The 18,145-nt window shown below is 59.5% G+C and overlaps 1 protein-coding gene across 3 annotated transcripts in view; it reads left to right on the plus strand.

Moving 5' to 3' along the window:
- Positions 1 to 18,145, plus strand: part of GSE1 (Gse1 coiled-coil protein) — a 399,288-nt gene that overhangs the window by 208,735 nt on the left and 172,408 nt on the right. The window lies entirely within an intron of this gene.

Raw genomic sequence — 18,145 nt, forward strand, 5'->3', positions numbered from 1 at the left:
GCCCACCCCCAGGCATCTTTCTTTTTGCAGCCACCCCAAGATGAGGGCCCAACTGCTGCCAGGGCTCGGGATCATCTTTGGTGGGAACCAGATAGGGAAACCTGGGGTCAAAGGTCACCAATAGGGCCGGCAGGCCAGGGTTCTCCTGCTGGATGCTGGTCAGCCTTGGTCTCAGGCACTGAGGTCACCCTAGTGCCATCCTAGGAATGCAGAGGGGCTGTGGGGTACAGACATGGAAGTGCGATTTTCCGTCAGGAGCCACGTTTCTAGCAAGGGGCCGTAATGCGTCCACAAATGGCTGAGGCATGGTGGGTGGGTTCTGTGGCCAGAGGGGCCGCTGAGTGTGCACACGCTCTGGCGGCATGAAGACGTGAGTCCAGGGGGAGAGGGTCCAGGGTTGGCCTGAGATGTGGCGTTTCCAACCCATTCCTCGAGACTCTGGTTCTGCATCCTGTGGTACACGCTTGGGGGTCGCGAGGAACTGGTTAAGGAGATGGACCCACAGCTGACCCCAAGCACAATGGCACGGGGGCTGCAGGGCAGTTAGGGCTTCCAAGCCTTGGCACTGTTGGCCCCTGGGGCCAGATCTTTGGGTCTGTTCTAGTGCATCGGAGGATGTTGAACAGGACTCCTGACATCTCCCGCTAGATTCCTGGAGTGCTCCAGGAATCTAGTCGGAGACAACCACTATATCTCCTGACAACCAAAATATCTCCAGACATTGGAACGACCAAAATATTGGCTCCAGACATTCCCAGCTCCCGCTGGGGGACACAATTACCCACCTCCGCACCTTGAGAACCATTGGGTTAAGTGGCAGTGTCACAAAGCAGGGGTTATTTGAGCTGGGTTTTGAGGAATGTGTAAGAGTTCTCCAAGCAACTAGAGGGGAAAATAGTCTTTGTAACAGAGGAGAGGCCCTTAGATGAGTGCAGTGACCTTCTCGATGGACTTTTCTGTTCCCCTCTCACCATGACAGCCCTTTCTTCTCATAGAATCCAGAGAGAGCTTCTTAGAACATAAGCCCATTTTGTTCCTCTGGTCAAAACCATCCAATTCAGCAGCACCCCACAGCACTTGGAATAAAATCCTGGCTTCCTTGCATGATTCAAACAGCCCCAGAAATTCTCTCCAGCTTTGTCTCCCCGCTCCCATGTGGACCCCACCCCTTCCCCCTGCTGCAGCCACCCTCACCACCTTGCTGGCCCTGGAGCACACGGCTCTCACTCCCACCCCTGGGCCTTTGCACTTGCTCTTCTGGCTTCCTGGTGCTCTCTCCCTCAGCCCTTCCTTATTTCAGATCTTGGCCTGAACATCACCTCCCCAGAAGCCTGTCCTGGCCGTCCTCCCTAAATGGCCATCCTTGCAGTCCCATCACCAGCTTTGTTTTCCTCCCAGTAGCCTTCGGTAGCTGCGATTGTGTTATTTGTTTGTTTGCTGTTCCAGGCGGACAGAAACCCTTATCACATTCCCTGCTGTGTCCCCAGCACCTAGAAAAGTTCCAGATGTTTAGTAGGCGGTTGATAAATATTTGTGGAATGAATGAATTTGTTTGGAAGCAGGATGTTGGGCCCATCCACAGAGGTAAACTGAGCCTGGGTGGGAAACAGCATCTGGTGCCTGGCTGAGGAGTTGTCTGGGATTTTTTTGGCCAGAAGAAGGGCATGAAGTGTTTGTTCTCTTCCATCTCATACCCACCAGAACCCAGAGGGTACCCCAGCGGCAGTCCCAGTTCAAGGGTCCTGGCGGCAGCTTACCACGTTCCTTGACAGCAGCCACCCTGGAACCGCCCCCCCCCCCCCCGCCCCGCCCCATTCCCTTCTCAGATGAAGGGTCATCCGGGCGACAACCCCACCCACTTGGGACACCTGATGTGGCCCCTCTCGAAGGAGTGCTGGACCTCGGCTCCGACCCTGTGGCCAGGCAGAGGTGTCCTGGGGGGAGGGCGGTCCCGGCAGACTGGCTGGACAACTGCCTGCCCCAGGCGCTGACCGCCAGCCTCCAGTCCCACTCCAGCCGGGGCCCTGGGCCCTGCTTCTTCCCCTCCCCAGAGGGCAGTGACCGCTTCCTGCTGGTGAGGTTGGGGGTGGGATGGGAAGTGTTCAGGCCTGGGTCTGGCCTGTGGTGACGTGGGGACTCGCCTCAGCCGCTATCCTTATACGGGGAATCTTAAGTATTATCACAGAAAGTAAAACCCAGAGATACGTGTGCCTGACAGATGCTTACTACTATTCTGAAAAAGCTCAGCGACGTGGGCTTGCAATCTAGCTGGGAAGACGTGGCACCGCGGATGTCACAGTGCACACACCCACTCCCACCTGCCTGCCTCCCCACTCCCATGGCGGCTCGGACCCCGGAATGCGGGTGGCGGAAGGGGGCCCTCTAGGCTGGGCCGGCAGTAGAGCAGGTGCCGGGCGGGGGCGTGCTCTGGGTGCCCGACCCCTCTGTAAAGGCGGATGATTGCACCCTCTTGTAGGGCCCCTGGGAGAAGCAGAAATGGCATTTGTGGAGGGCCCTGGACCCAGCCCAAACAGGAGCCTTTAGGGTGTCAAGCAGGCTCTGGAAGGCCGGGGCAGTCGGGGGGCTTTCCAGGGCAGCTGGAAGGACGTGAGCAAAGGTATGGGGGGGTGGGACCAGGTGGGACCAGGTGGGACCAGGTGGGACCAGGTGGGACCAGGGGGCGATGCCTCGGGAGCTGTGGGGGACTTTGTCCGGGGTCCCTGGAGCCTCGAGACTCGAGAGAGGCCAGAGAGACAGGCAGGGAAGATGCTGGAAGCCGGACCGCCAGCCCCTTGTCCCGCCCAACGGGACAGCAGGCTGCCTTGGTTTTTCCAGCTACCACGTCTGGTTTACTTGGAGAGCTGACACCCAGTGCGGCCTGGGGAAACCGGGTGGGGGGGGTGGGGGGAGGTCTGTTTTCTGGTTGTTTTGTTTCCAAGGCTACAGCCCAGAGGGCAAAGGTCATAGCTTGCAAGCTGACAGCGCCCTGGTTCCTGCCCCATGTCCCAAGAGCCCAATCCTTTGGCTCTTCCCTCCAGCAGCTGATGGCCCTGTGCGCCGTCACACACACACACACACATGCACACACACACCCACGCGCACACGCTCACTGCAGCTGGGGCTCCATGTTGATAGAAAAGCTGCCTCCTCTGAGCATAGCCCTGGCTGGCAGGGAGCAGGCGGGAAGCAGCATTTGGGCGCGGCGGGGTCTGACCCCCATGCCAGCGCCCGTCGCCCCACCCCCCCGCTTCCCTCCAGTGTGGGCCCCCCCCCCCCCCCCGCATCTCTCATTTAGAAACGAAGACTCAGGAGAAGCTCAGTGACTCCCACAGGGTCCTGCGGGCCCTCTCCCCTCCCCTCCCCTCCCCCTGTCTCCCCGGCCGCCTCCCTGCTGGCGACACCATCACAGCAAGCCCAGGTGCGCCTCCTGCTTCCCAGCAGCCAACACCCCTGCCTCCGTGGTCTCGAAGCAGCTCTAATTCGCTGGGTTTCCCCTACCACACGCACGCCCGGAAGCCGCACCGTTGCTGTCTCTTCTGCACGCCCTGCCCTTGATCTTCTCAGGCTTTATCCTTCAGCCTGAATCACTGGAGGCGCCCCACCAGCCCCCCTTGCTCTGAGCTGCCTGGCACCGGCATGGGGGGGAGCCGCGTGCCATGCAGACATGTCCCCTCTTTCGTGCCCGGGCCTCCCACCTGCCCCCACCCCACCTTTGTGGGCCTAGCTGCTCTCCCCCCACTCCAGAAGCAGCCTGCCACGTGGGGTAATTAGAAGCTCAGCACCAGGTGTGGCTGCCCCTGCCACTAGCGCAGCGGTGGGGGGCGAGCGTGCTGCTACCTGTTTCATCAGCCGCTAGCTCTGCAAATTGAGAAGGGGGGAGAGGATGTGAGCTCTGAGAGGGAGACAGAGAGAGCGAGAGTGAGCAGGAGAGCAAAGGGAATGGGCCAGGACTGTGGGCTGGGCCAGGGCCCCCGGCAGCCAGGGACAGCTGCCTAGCAGGGCCTGTGGCTCGGGCCGCCCCTCTCGGCAGCCGCGGCCTCCGGTCCCGCTGGCCCCTCGCAGGTGCAGACACAGATTCTGTTGAGCTAAGCTTCTGCGTGGCAGGCGGCTGCCAGCGAGCTGCTGAGCCTTCCAAAGGTAGCAGCCATCTGCACTGTGATAAAAAGCCCCGAGGATGATAAATAGACAAGTCACACTTTTATTGGATTGCAGTTTGGGTGCAGCCACTTTGGGTTTGGCACGGCGTTAAACGACAGATTTCTGCTTCCCTCGCAAGGCCTGGCTGGTGGAGAAAGCGTGAGCGGCGGTGGTCTGCTTGCCGGGTGGGGGGGAGAGGCCCCGGGTGGCTGACCCGGCCACCCCCTGCACTCCGGCGTCCCCTCCCATGTTGGGGGCCCCCTCCCCCAGCTGACTGGGGTCACCAGATGGAGGGGACAGGCCAGTGGGCTCAAACGCTGGCGTGGACATGTCATAGCTGTGTGTCCTTGGGCAGCTCACGGGAGTTCTCTGTGCTGCCAGTGGGCGCCCCAGCTGGGAAACGGGCAAATGATGGCCTTTACCTCCCAGGCTCGTGAGGCTCCCCGATCAGCCAGAGCATCTGGCCCCGTGCCTGGCGCGCACATGGCGGGCGCTGTGTAAATATTAGCTGCTGATGGCATCCCCCCACTGTCATCACAATTGTTATTTTGGCTTCTAGGAGTCTTCCTAGCCCCCGCGCCCCCCTGGCGGGAGTTGTTTGGGATCCAATCCGAGAAGCAGGGGGCCTGTGCTTTCTCCCACCCACTGACCAAGTGGAGAGCCCTGGAGCTGGACAGCTTGAGCGCCAACCAGCTGTGCCACCTCAGGCCTTGGTGGACCATGCTGTGCCTTGGTTTCCCCACCTCTCAGACAGGGGCGGTCACAGCCCTTAGCTCCCAGGGCCTGGAGAGGCTCCCAGGGCATGAGCATGTCCAGCTCCAGGAGGGGCCTGGCATGCAGAAAGCACTAACCCAGTCGTCCCCTTGCTTACACCTGCTCTGGGTGTGGCATCGTCCCTTTGGCCTCTGTTGGCCCTGGCTTTTCTGAGGTCTCCATGGGAGGAGAGCACAGGGCATGAGAAGGTGCCAGAAGGACGCCTCCTGGCAGTGGCATGGCCAAGAGTGTGGGCTCTCAAGTTCAGGGTTCAAGTCCTGCCACCACTGCTTAGCCTTGGGGAGTTATCTTTATCATCTAGAAAACCAGGTTGCTCAAAGCTTCTAGGGTTTGCTGGGGGGATGTGAGGAGCTCATTCTGTGACAGCAAGCACCACCGCTAGGCTGGGTGCTCGCTTGGGCCCACTTGCTTATTGGACCTCACAAAGGACCCACTTTCTAGATGGGGTCGTTGAGGCCTTGCAGACTCTGAGCTGTCTTAGGACCCTTCAGTGCTGTTTTCCTGGGGCTGCAAGAGCAAGGTCCACAAATACGGGGCCTAAAATCACAAGATTTATTGTCTCTGAAGTCTTAAGGCCAAAGTCCAAAACCAAGGTGCAGGCAGGGCAGGCTCCCCTGAAGGCTCGGGCGGCCCCTTCCTGGCCACTTCCATCCTCTGTGCCCCTGGCCAGCCTCGCATTCCTTGACTCGTGGGGCACCACTCTAGCCTGCCTCCACTGTCACGTGGCTGTCTCCTCTCCTTGTCACTGTGTCCAGGTTTCCCTCTTCTAAGGACATCCTGCAGATTAGAGGGGACACCCCCCCCCCAGTGTGGCCCCATCTTAACTAATCACATCTTCAAAGACCCTGTTTCCAAATAAGGTCAGAATCATGGGACTTTGGGTTGGAACTTGAGCATATTCTTTCCGGGGACACAGTTCAACCCGTAACACCCAGTTTCAAATGGTAGAGACTACATTTTTAACCCTGTTTTTCTCCAAACCACAAAGGGCTCCGAAGACCATGGATGGAGAAATAGGATTTGAGGTGCAAGGCTGCACCCCAGGGACATCTTTGAGGCCATCTGGCCCAATGCCCAGCCTTATCGGCAAAGGTCCAGAGAGGTTAAGCAACTTGCCCAGTGTTATACAGCTTCTCACTGCCAGGCTGACATTCTCCGTTCTGGGAGGGGATGGGGGTGAGGGGCAGCTTCTGAGACCTCAGAGCCTATCCTGGCCCTGTGTTAGGGGACATAATTATATATCTAAAGCCAGTGAGGGAGGGTAGGGATGCTGGTGACTAGCAAGGTCTGAATTCTAAGCCCAGGTCTTCTAGAACCAGCCCTGGGCTCTCTTGCCTGTCCTGCCTCTTCTCCTTCTCTGGCAAAGGGCACTGCTGGCATCGAGGGCCAGATAATAGTGGGCTGAGGCTGAGCGTCTCAGCCTCCCCGAGCATTCACACCACCTGGGATTCTGGGGTGCAACCCAAGCTTTCCTCCGATGATTCTAATGCACAGCCAGGATAGCGAACCCTTGGATTCTTTGCTCTTTAACTGACTGCCAGATATTGAACGGTGGCATTTCAAAAGCACAGAAGGGCCACCTGCAAGTTGAGAAGGGAAGGAACATGTATTGAGCACCTACTGTGTACTTTATGGTGACCCAGACCCTGTGCCATCCAATGTAATGCTAATTTAATGCAAGGTGGGTGGGAGACCCAGAGAGATGAGCTGGGACTCCAGGAGGAAGAGGTGCTCCTTGCCTTCTAGTACGTTCTAAAAAGAGCAAGACCCAGGCCTGTGGCCATTCTCTCTTGCTCCTGCCCAGTGGTCCGGTGCCTTGTCCTCTCCCCGTCACTGAGCTAATGCAAACTGGCAGGAGGACGAGGGCGTTTCAGGGGCAGCCCGCTCCATGCCGCCCACCCCCTCCCTGCCCCTGCTACCCCGGGCAGGAAGCCACCAGCATGCTTCTGAAAGAGACGGGCGGCTGCTCCCGTGAACAGGTGAGCCCTCCCAGAGCTGCGTGCCTCTCCCAGGGCCTCCCGGAGAAATCTGTAATGAAGTGCAGCTGTGAACTCCGGTTTTGGGTCAGAAAGGCAATTTCTCATCTCTGCTTGCAGCAATTGAGTAGAAAATCCGGGAGCCGTTTGCCTCTCCCCGCGCTCCACCCCCCAGCCCTCCCCACGGCAGAGCCGGAGACTTAGAAGGCGTCAATATTGACTTTGTCAAAGGCAGGTGGCCGGGGATGCGGGGAGGGGAGCCAGGCGGGTACGTGAGCGCGGCCCCGTGGGGCTGGCGAGGTGGGAGCGGGGAGCAGCTGGCCAGGGCTCTGGGGGAGGACAGGAGGCTGTTTTTCCTCTCGTTTTAATTGGTCTTTGTGACTCTAATGGCGGGCTGGATTCACCTAGTGGCAGCGTGTCGATGGCGGGCTCCCACCGTGCAGCACATCTGAGGTGTTCACAGATACGCCAGGCAGCTGTTCCCAGGCTCATCGACTTTTCTGGTTGGTTCTGGGCCTGGAAAAACAAAGCCAGGGGGTCACTGGGAAATCTCAGGGCCCTCTTTTGGGACGGAGACCCGCGGCCAGGCTGGGTGTTGTGAGGCCGAGGTCAAGCCCTGGGTTGGAAGGCCTGGCTTCCAAATTAGGGGCAGTCATGGCCCCCCCCATGCCCTCTCGGCCGCAGGGGTCAGCTGAGAAGCCAGTTTCCATAAGGCCCAGATGAGATAAGGCATGCCTGCCAAGTTAGATTGATTGGAAATTCGAGCCCCGTGGTGGCTCCTCCTTTGGCTTCTGGGGAAAGACACTCATGAAGCCTGATTGCCTTGCTTTCTGCCCAACAAAGGTTTGCTCAGTAAACACTGAGGATAGTGGTTGCAAGCTGGGGGCTCTGGGTCCAGTCTGCCTGGGTTTGGCTGGCTGGCTGGGTGACCTTGAAAAAGTAACTTGACTTCTCTGATTTGTCAAATGTTGGGGTTGGATTGGAAGATCCACTTTTCCTGATGATGACAAAAACAACAACAATGATGACAATACTGTGCCCCTCTAGAGAATGCAATACTAAAAGGTTCACCCCCTTCTGGGCAGGCCAGTTACCGATGGCCCACCCACACCCACTTCTTGGCAGCCGGCAGGGGGCAGGGACTCCCCGCAGTAGCCTTCTCTCTCCTGCCATTTGTACTGAACCTGAACTGCACACAGCGTCACTCCGTCACTCCACAGCGTTTACTTTGTGCTCACCTCAATTGTAAGCACCTAATGTATTTTTTTTTAATCAAGTTTATTGAGATATGATTTACATGTAATAAAATTCACCCTTTGCAGTGTACCATTTAGTGAGTTTTCACAAATGTATACAGTGTTGAAATCAGCAGCACTACCACCATCCCAGAAAATTCCCACATGTCCCTCTGCAGTCTTCCTCTCCCTCTCCTCCTATCCCTGGCAATCACAGAACTGTTTTCTGACCCTACAGTTTTGCCTTTTCTAGAACGTCATGTTTGTTAATGGAAACATTCAGTGGTAAGATGTTTGTCTCTGGCTTCTTTCACTTAGCAAGATGCTTTGAGATCCACCCAAGTCGTTGCATGCTAACGGGAGTTTGTTCCTTTTTATTGCTGAGTCCATGTGTGACTGCACCACAAGGGGTCTGCCCATTTGCTCACTGATGGACCTTTGGGTTGGTCACATCGCAGATTCTAATTCTCTGACCACTCACAGTGCCCCCATGCCGTAGATGACATGATTATCCCATTTTCCATATGAAGAGACAGAAGCTGGCGACCTGCCACCAGGGCCGTCCCCACCCCCGACGTGGCTGGCATGCCCCTGCCCGCCTTCCCTCCATCTTTCTGGTTTCCTGTGAGAGCTCGGCCTTTGTGCCCTAAGCAAGAGGCGTGCCCGCCATGGGCCAGCCTGTCCATCAGCGCCAGGTTAGACCTTGGCTGAAGCTGCATCTTTGCTCCTGCCAGAGAGACCCGTGGCCGGCGCGAATAATTGGATTTTAATAAAACGAATGGGAGTGCGGAAGCAGCTTGCATCCTGGCCTGCGCCGGGCCCCGCAATTAAAGCAATTATGTCTTGAGAGTCAAGCTGCCTGACTCTTCGCATCCCTAATTTGATGGTGCTTGATGGTCCTGCCAGCCTGGTTATTTATTTACTTGCCCAACGTTCATGGCCGAGACATGCCGGGGGGCCTGGAGCAGTCGACATTGGGGATGAGCACAGCACGGGGCCGCGTTCCCACCCCACCCCGCGACAGCTCCCACCCACCCGTTGTCCCCCCGACAGCTCCCACTCGCCCCAAGCTTCCCAGGCCTGGCTGCTTGGGAATCCCCGCGGGGTGGGGGGTTAAAAAATGCCGATGCCTGGGCCCCACCCCTAGAGAGTCTGGCTGAAGGTCCTGAGAGTGTGACCAGGATTCTGGGGTTCCTCGGGGTGCCCCCAGGTCAGTGTGGCTGGTGGGTCCAGGCCTAAAAGAAAGGCATCTTCTGGAAGCCTCCTTGTGCATCCCCCTCCTTGTGACGCAGCCGCCTTCCCTACCCACCCGGCTTCCCGGGACCACGCAAAGGCCCATGTCGTCCCCCCGCCCCCACCCCAAGCTGATGGAATCCTGGGGAAGGATCTGAGCAGAGGGGCCCTCGGTGTAGATGCTGCCAGGGAGAAACATCTGGTGGGGCGGGAATCCGGGTGTCTTTTCCGGGCAGCGTGTTGGCGTTTTTTCTCCCCCGGTTATTTTGTTAACAAACATTGATGGAGCACCTCCCTTCTGCCAGCCGGCTGTTAGGGCTGGATGGATGCGGTCCCCTGCGCGGGGCTGGGGGAGTTCAGTCTTCGCCAGAGCACTCTGCCTGCTCTGGGTTTGTGCCGTGGCAGTAATTGTCACCCTCCCTTGCCTCTGTGTTTCGGGTTTTATGCCCTCCAAGAGATGCCCCGTCTACACACAGTGCTGCCGGCTCGGTGCTGAGCGGACTGCATCTGTAAAATGGGGTGATGGCTCAGATGACTGCAGCCCCTCCTGGCACCCACATTTGATGAAGGTTCTAGATTTTGGCTTCAGCATAGCTGACTGGGAGGGGGAGAGGGGCTCTGCTGTAAAATGACTCAGTGTTTGGAGGACCTTCTGCTCCTTGCCCAGCCTTCTGTATCCCCCTTTCCTCTTCTGTCCCCCCCCACCAACAGGCTGTGTGGATAGTTCAGTGAGTTAATTCAACACGTATAAAGGGCTCGGCGCTGAGTGCTCAGTACTAACGAAGCATTTGGTGATTGTGGTTAAGTAGGACAGGAGGTGGTTGGGAGCCAGCTGTGGGTATTGGGGATACGGGCTGCTTGGTGAGGGGCTCCCCACGCTCGGGCCAAGGGGCGAGGCCTGCTGCTTTATTGGGATAAAGTCAGTGGGTGGAGTGGGCGGACCCTGTTGGATGGTGACCCCGGGGTTCAGGGTGACTCCTGGAACTCCAGCTGCTAAGGGTGGGGTTGGCTTGGGTCTCCAACCCCAAAGGGGCAGCCCCTGAAGGGTGAGCTTAGACAGGGAAGTGCCTGGCCTGGGGTCCAGAGCCCAGAAGCCCCTGGGCCAGCTCGCACCTGGCTGCCCTCCACCCAGCACCCCCAAGGCTCCCACGTGCCTGCTGCCCACAGCTGTACCCTCAGGGTGCTGCTAACACCTGAAAGGGGTTGGTGGGGTCATTCCACTTTACAGAGGGGTCCCGGCCTCTGAGGTGCTGAAGGCCCAGGACCTTTTGGGGCAGAGTCCAGGCTCAGCCCGGGTTTCCTGCCCCAGCAGCCTCAGTGCAGGGCTCTTCCTCCACCACCTGGCCACCTACCGTGGCTTTCCCAGCGCCTGGCAGGCAGCGTAACTCAGAGGTGCAGGCCTTCAGGCCCCCCATCACCTGGTCCCTAGAGTGGTGCACCTCCCCATCAACCATCATTTGAGGGGGCGGGGCAGGGGGACCCAGACAGGGAGGGCGGGGAGTTCCCTGGCTTCCAGCAACAAGAAAGGAGCGGGGTGGGGGGGTGGCTATGGTCACGTAGAGCCCCCACCCCCTACCCCCAGGGTGGTCTGGAGCTGAGTCAGTGCGGGTGGAAGTGCCCAGAAAGCGAGCCCTGGTTTCCACTGCCCTGGAGTGGGATCAGGAAGGGCTGCCACGCCGGCATTTGCTTCCGGTCCCACCCACCCGCCTGTGTTGGGTGCTGCAGGGCCAGGCCGGATGGCCCCTCCCTGGGCGGCCCGAGCACCCAGAGCTTGTCCCCTCCCCGCGCTGGAAACCACCAGCCCCTGATCTGGGGGTGGGCAGGGCTGCTCCCTCTGCAGGCTCCAGGGGAGGCTCCCCCGGCCTCTCTCAGCTTCTGGGGTTGGGTGGGGGCGCTGTCCTGGATGCCCCTGGACTTGGGGCCACCGCGCCCCAGCTCTGCCTCTGTCTTTCTTCCCCGTGTCTGTCTGTCCCTGGGTTCAAATCCCCTCCCCTATGAGTCCAGCAGTCGTTCTGGCTTGGGGCCCAGCCTAATCCAGTCTGGTCTCATCTTTACTAATCGCACCTTCAAAGAGCTTTTTTGAAAATAAAGTCACATCCATGGGTTCAGGGGCCGGGACTTGCACATCTCTTTTGGGAGGGCTCGATTCAACCCACAGCGTCACCTAACAGGGAAGGTCTCCATTTTTGCCCATTTTTCTGTGGCGACTCTAAGCCCTGGGGGCAAGCCCGTGTCCTCTCCATCACTGACCCCCTAGAACCATCTAGGAGGAGGGTCAGCCTGACCTAAGGGCCTGTGTGGAAGGGACCCAAACCCCCTGAAAAACTCTGAGCACCCAAAGGAGCAGACAGTCATTTTTCCTCCCAGCTGTGTGGGTGGATTTGTCCTGCCTGCTTCCAGAAAGGACGAGAGGCGGCTAAGTGGTATTTAAAGAAGATTAATGTAGCCTCCCTAGGTAGGCCTCCAGGAGGCTGCTGGAGCGGCCAGCCCCAAGGAGGGACCTGCCCCCACCCCCACCCCCGCCCCCGCCCCTGCCCTTGCCAGCGACGTTGGAACTCCCTGGAGAGACCCTAGGGGACTCTGTGCTTTCAAAAACAGACGCCCTTCGCCCAGTGAGGACAGAAACAGGACTTTCCCTGCCAAGTCACAGCTCGCAGCAAGGAGGAGCTGAAAGCAAAGCCGACCAGGGCCTTTCACAGCCTCTTCTCCAAAGACTTTGCAGTTGGGCTGAAAAAGCTTCCGTAAACGAGTGTCCTAAGAGTGCCGCCAGCTGAGGACGGGGGAGGTGAGCGGGGCGGGGTCCTGCCTCCCCCGCGTTTCTTTGACCCCAAAAGAAAGGGCAGCGGGTCTGCCCCAGAGGCTGCTGGGATTGTATAGCAGACAGCCAGATAAGGATGGAGGGGAAGGGGAGAGGCCCTGGCCAAGTTATCAGGGAAAGGTCAGGACCCTGGGGTGTGGGAGACAAGGAGTGGGGGCAGGAGAGCAAGGCGAGAATGGGTAGGTCCATCTCGAGCGAGCAGCAGGGGTGCCGGGTGAGCCACCCCCGCAGGGCCTGGGCCACAGCTGCTGCTGGCCTTGTCCTACATCCCAGGACTCTGGCGGCCCTCAGGGAGGGGCTGCCTCTCCCGGCCTCTGACCTGGGGGGCGGACACAGGTCGTCTTGGGTTCTCTTCTGTCCCTTAGAGGGCCGCCATCGTTGCCCCAGGATGCAGCCATCACCAAGCTCTTGGTATGTGGGTGCAGATGGGGTGAGAGCTGGGGTGGACCCTGGGGCCTGAGCCACCTGAGTGCAGCTCTCCCACCTCCCCAGGGTGCAGGGGGATGTTCACCTTGGCAGGGCACAAGTCATCACAGTCCTGGAATTGGGGAGCGTTCTGCCCCACCCCCCAGTGGAGCTCTACCCCAGCACCCTCTGGGCCCCTAGGAAAGGTGGTACCCAGATCTGCCATGCTCAGGCTGCCTGCCCAACCCCTTCTGCTGAGCCAGATCCCACCGTCTGCTCTCGGCTTCCCCGGAGCCCTCTAACCAGCTCCAGCCCTGGCTGACAATACTCCTGGAGCTCAGGACATTGGAGCAGCTGTCTCTGAGGCTACTTCCAGCTCCAGACACCCCAGCTGGATGCTGTGGAACATCTGAGAAAAGAAAGAGGCTCTCTTATCAGGCCCGCCCCCCCCAGTAGGAATGGAGTCCCACATAAATGAAGAAGCCCTCAGATGGGCTTTCAGGAGTGTGGGTGCTTGGGGGGCCGGGCATGAGGGCTGGAGCCAAGGAACAGGCTCCACAGGAGCTGGGAGGGGCTGTAGCAGGAAGGCGATGGCAAGGGGTGGGGGCTTGGCCTCGGAGGTGGGGACACCCAGTTGGACAGGACAGCCCTTGCTGGACAGCCCCTGTGGCAGTGGGAAGGGAAACTCCCACAGAGCACCAACTACGCACCAGGCCCGGCGGCAGGGACTTTGCCACGGCGAGGTTGCTACCTGCCAGAACGGAGGTTCCCAAAGTGGGGTTCCCAGACCAGCAGCATCAGCACCACCTGGGAAGATGTTGGACATGCAGATTCTTGGGCCCCCAACCAGGCCTGCTGAGGCTGAGACACCGAGGGCGGAACAGCTGTCTGTGTTTGAACAAGCCCTCTAGGGGATTCTGTGCCCAATAAAGGCCTGTGCCAGAGGGAGGATAATGTCATTTCAGGCCCAGGAACAGGCTCCCAGAAGTTCTGGGTCTCATATTCAACTTGCCCTTTAGCAAAGAAACAGCCAACCCAAGCTCATGAGTATTTGTCGTTTTTAGCCTCCCGCTCCTTCCTTTTGTCCATAGGACCCAAAGGGGATTGAAGACTAGTTTTGCTAGTGCATGTGACACCACCACTCGCCTTCTCCTTACTTTGTGACTTCTAGTGATGCCAGAGCTCATTCACCCTCAAAGTGCGGCATCCAGGCCCAAGCCGGGTGGCGGACCAAATGCATCCAGGGTGACCACCCATAAGTGTGCCCTGTCTACATGCACCCAGGAATGGGTGGATGTCAGTAATTTGCCCCTTTCCAGGAATTGAATATCTCCTGTCCCCTCCTGGAAGGTTGTATTTCCAACTTGTGCTCTCAGAGTAGAAGGGGAGACTATCCCTGGGAGAGGGATTTGGAGCCGCCACCAACCTGTGCAGCATCTATACCCAGGTGCCGGCCGATGAGCAGAGCAAGGGCTGAATTTCAGCTCCCACTTGCCACTCCAGCCATGTGCATTTGTGCAGTGAACAACTTGGACAACTGTGCTTGGCAGCCCTACTCCTGGGGCTCCTGCTGGCTCCCATCACCACCAACACCCTCCTCTTCCCCACAAGTTGGCTGTTAGGGACTTAGAGCACAAACCATCCAGGTGACCTTTCACTCTGGGGACACCAGAGTGCTCATTTCCAGGGCTCTGCTGGGCCCCTTTTGCCTATGTGCATAGGGGGATTTGGTTGGATCCATTAACTCATACCAAGAGTGCTCTGCCTCTAAGCAGTCATGTAGCCCACTGTACCCATTGTACAGACCAGAAAACTGAGGCTTGCAAATTAGCCTGGCTTTGAGTAAGTTGTTATTAAGATTTTCTCCCCTCCAGCTCCTCTCTGCTATGTGCAGGGTTGAGTGACCCCACCCCACCCCACCGTACCCGAACTTTACAGATGAAGATGCTTCGGCTCTCGCCCAAGCTCACATGGTGCCTGAAGAGCCCAGCTTGGATCTGGATTGATACTGCCACCTCCCACCTGAAGTTTAGCTTTCTCCCCTCTCCTCCTAGCTCCTCCGAAGTTCTCACCAGGCAGCCAAACTCCACAGGTCCTCCTTTTCTGGGGTGGCAGGGGAGGAGCATACTCAAACCTTTGAGAACCCACCATGCCATGGTGCTGGGGTCTGGAAAACCACCTGCACCCAATTCCTGGCCCGTGTCCCAGCTTTCCCTGGTGCTTGCTCTGCACCCAGAAAACACAGCTGCAGCTTCTCCCATCAGCAGAGTGGGGGGGGGGTGGGGGTGGGATGGTGGAGGAGGAGACTGGGTGCCACTTCTGCTGGGAGTTCCTCTGCCCCACTTGGGGGGAGCAGCTAGCTGCATTCAGCCACCTTCCCAGCCCACAACCCTTGACCAGTAAGATAGTTTCCTACAGCCACTCTAGCCTGAAATGCCAAGTGTGTTCAAGGTCAAACAGGGTGAGTCCCTGCTCCTTACAGCAGGGGTCCTCAGCCCTGGCTGCACATTGGAACCACGTGGGGAGCTTTTAGAAAGTCTGAAGTCTGCACCCCACCCCAGAAATTCTGGCATGATTGGTCTGGGGTGGGACCTGACATAGTAACCATTCCCCAGGTGATTTTCACACTCAGCAGGGGTGAGGACAACTCCTTCCACGGATAGCTGATACCTTGTGGGCCAGACATGTGGGCATTTGGGTTTGGAAACCGAGTTGTTTTGCTAATCTGCTCAGCAGTGGAAGAAAGGACCTGGTCCAACGCTCTGTACTGAAAGTCAAGTCCAGCACTTCGTTTCAAAAGCAAAGCAATGAGCAGAGGATAGAGTCTGACTCACTCTCAAGAGCTTGGTCAATGAGACCTTGGCTGCTCCAAGCCAGGCAGGAGCCAGCAGTGACCTGTCACTGCCTGAGCTAGTGTCATCTTCGGAGGCATTAAGAGATGAGTGGAGCGGGAGAATGGTCTGCAAAGAAGTATCTGCAGTCTGATGACAGATGGGCGGAAGTTAGGGGATTCCAGCAGACTCCGCCAGACCCAGTCACGTGGGGAGGGGAGTCCTGTGTGGGATGGGGACCCAGCAACTGATTTGGGGTGAACACTGAGCTGGGCGCTGGAAAAACAGTGTTTTTGAAGGCCCTTTGCCCGGGTGGGAAGTCAGCTTAGAGCAGGGTTTCTTTGCCTCAGCCCTTCTGACATTTAGAATCAGATGATTCTTTCTGGTAGGGGGCTGTCCGATGCATTGCAGGTTGTTGAGCAGCGTACCTGGCCTCAGCCCACTAGATGCCAGTAGCACTCCCTCCCCAGTTGTGAGAACCAAAAAATGCCTGCAGACATTGCTAAATATGCCCTGGGGAGCAAAACTGACCCCCTCCCCCATAGAGAGCTGCTGGCTTGCAATAAGAGTTCTCAACCCTGGCTGCTTGTTGGAATCACCAGGAGCTTCAGAAAATGCTGCGGCTACAGATGCTTGGTCCATTCCCAGGAGTTGGGATTTCATTGTAATGGGGTGGGGTCTGGGCGCTCAGGCGCAGCCATGCTGGAGACCCGCCGGGGTTGCCTAAACTTGTCTCATTTTAAAAATCACCTGGTTGGTGGCTAAAGCCCCCTTCCCCTCACTACTGAACTGGAATCTCTTAGAATTCTCAGGCTGGCCTGAGTATCCACGGCATCTTGCAACGAGCAGCTCCATGATTCAGAACGGGAGGAGGCCAGGGCAGCCTGGCCTCTGTCTCCCCCCCACCCCCACCCCGGGTCTGGACCTTTTGCTCACCTCCCCCATCTTCTCCTCTCCGGTGACTTTTATCCCAGCCCTCCGCCCCCTCCACCAGCTCCTGGGAGCCAGCCAGCCGCCCCCGCCCCGCCTTCCCCCTCTCTCCTCCCAGCCGGTGCTCTCAGCGCTGGGCTTGATTTAGTAGGCGGTGGAGGAGAAAGGCAGCTTGAAAGAGTCACTAAGAGCCTCGGTGCTCGCCAGCACTTATCTGGGAGGAGAGGCCCATGGAGCCCGAGGAGGGAGCTGAGGCCGGGAGGCTGAACACACCTCTCTGCGGGGGGCTTGGCCAGCCGCCTGCCTCCCAGCGCCTGCTGCGTAATTGGCACCGAATCCCCATTACACACGCCTGCCGCCCCCAGCGCCCAGTTTCCTTTCTGTCCTCACCGCCCTCCCGGCCATGCGCGGCCGAGGGGGAGGGGGGGGAGGGGCAACCTAGCAGTGGCCCCCTGTGGGCTGGGCTCGGCCTGGCAGCCCTAAGTCAGGGAGTTCACAAGCCCTTCCCTTGAGAGAGATGACAGGTGGGCTGGGAGCTGGTCTCCTGGGGGTGTCCTGTGGTGGCTGCTGGCTGGGGGAGGGGGGCGGCAGAGGAGGGGCCTCACCTGGCTGTCCTGCTCCCCTCTGCACCCTCCCCCCACCTGCGCCCTTTGGTTGGCTGGCTGCCCTCCTCTCCCCGTGCCCGCCCCCCTCCTTCTCCTCCTCCCTGATGAAAAATACAAAAGAAAAATGCGCCAGCGCCCAGGTCCGGGGAGGCCCAGCCCGCGGTATGGAGAAATGAAAAGCGGCCCCAATTAGAGGCTTTGGTTCCTCCAACTTGAAGCTCGGCACTTGAACTGTCACGGCGGAGCCTTAATTAGCAGCGGCGGGGGAGAGGTCAGGAGCAGCTCAGCAGTCTTGACAAGCGCGTTATCAAGTGCAGGGGAGCGGGGCTGCCCGGGGAGCGCGGGCGGGGCGCGCGGGGCGGGGCGGCGGGCGGCGGCGGGGAGGGAATAAAATGGTCGCGGCGAGGCGGCCGCGCGGCCGCGGGGGGTGGTGCGGGCGGCGGGCGGCGGGGAGCGCTCCCGCGGGCGGCCTGAGAGCGGCTCGCCCCCCGCCACGCCCGGCGCCCCGCGTCCCCCCGCCCCCAAGATTCCCAGCCGCGCCCCGGGCTCCCCGCAGCAAGATAGGCGGGGGCCCGCTCCCCCACCCCCGCTGCTCGGTGACACTTCCCGCCCCCGGAGTCCCCGGGCTTCCGTTCCCCGACCCGGTCCGGAAGCGTCCCCGGCGGTCCCGTGAATCTCCCGATCCGCCCCCCGCCTCCCTGGCACCTCCCGGGACTCCCGGCCTTGGCGCGCCCGGGGTAGGTGGGGGTGGCGCACGGTGCGCTGGGACGCTCCGCAGCCCCCGGCGACCCCGCGCGCCGCCGCGGGCCAGGGTGGGAAGCCCCCGCTAGAGCCCCGGGTCCCCGCGCTGCGGGCGGGGCGGCCCAGCATGCTCGGCATGAAGACCTGGTCGTCCCTGCTGCAGAGTCTCAGTAAGTGCCGCCCGCCGGCCGGGGAGGGCAGGGGGGGCCGGGCAAGGAACTTTCTCCGCGCGCCGCCCGCCCCCGGCCTGCCCTCGGCCCCGTCTCCTCGCCCCCACCCCCTCAATTCCCCCCACCCCCCACCCCCGTTTACCACCGGGTCCAGCACGCGCCCGGCCCCCAGAGGCGCCGCCGAGCCGCCTCCCTCGTTCTGTCAACTCAGAAAAGAGACGAAGGGTTTATTTTTAAAGTCAAAGGGCCCCATCTGTCCGCCGGCTGCGTGGCCAGGCCGCGCGCGGAGG

Source organism: Tamandua tetradactyla, chromosome 16, assembly GCF_023851605.1.
Source record: "Tamandua tetradactyla isolate mTamTet1 chromosome 16, mTamTet1.pri, whole genome shotgun sequence".
Taxonomy (NCBI): Eukaryota; Metazoa; Chordata; class Mammalia; order Pilosa; family Myrmecophagidae; genus Tamandua; species Tamandua tetradactyla.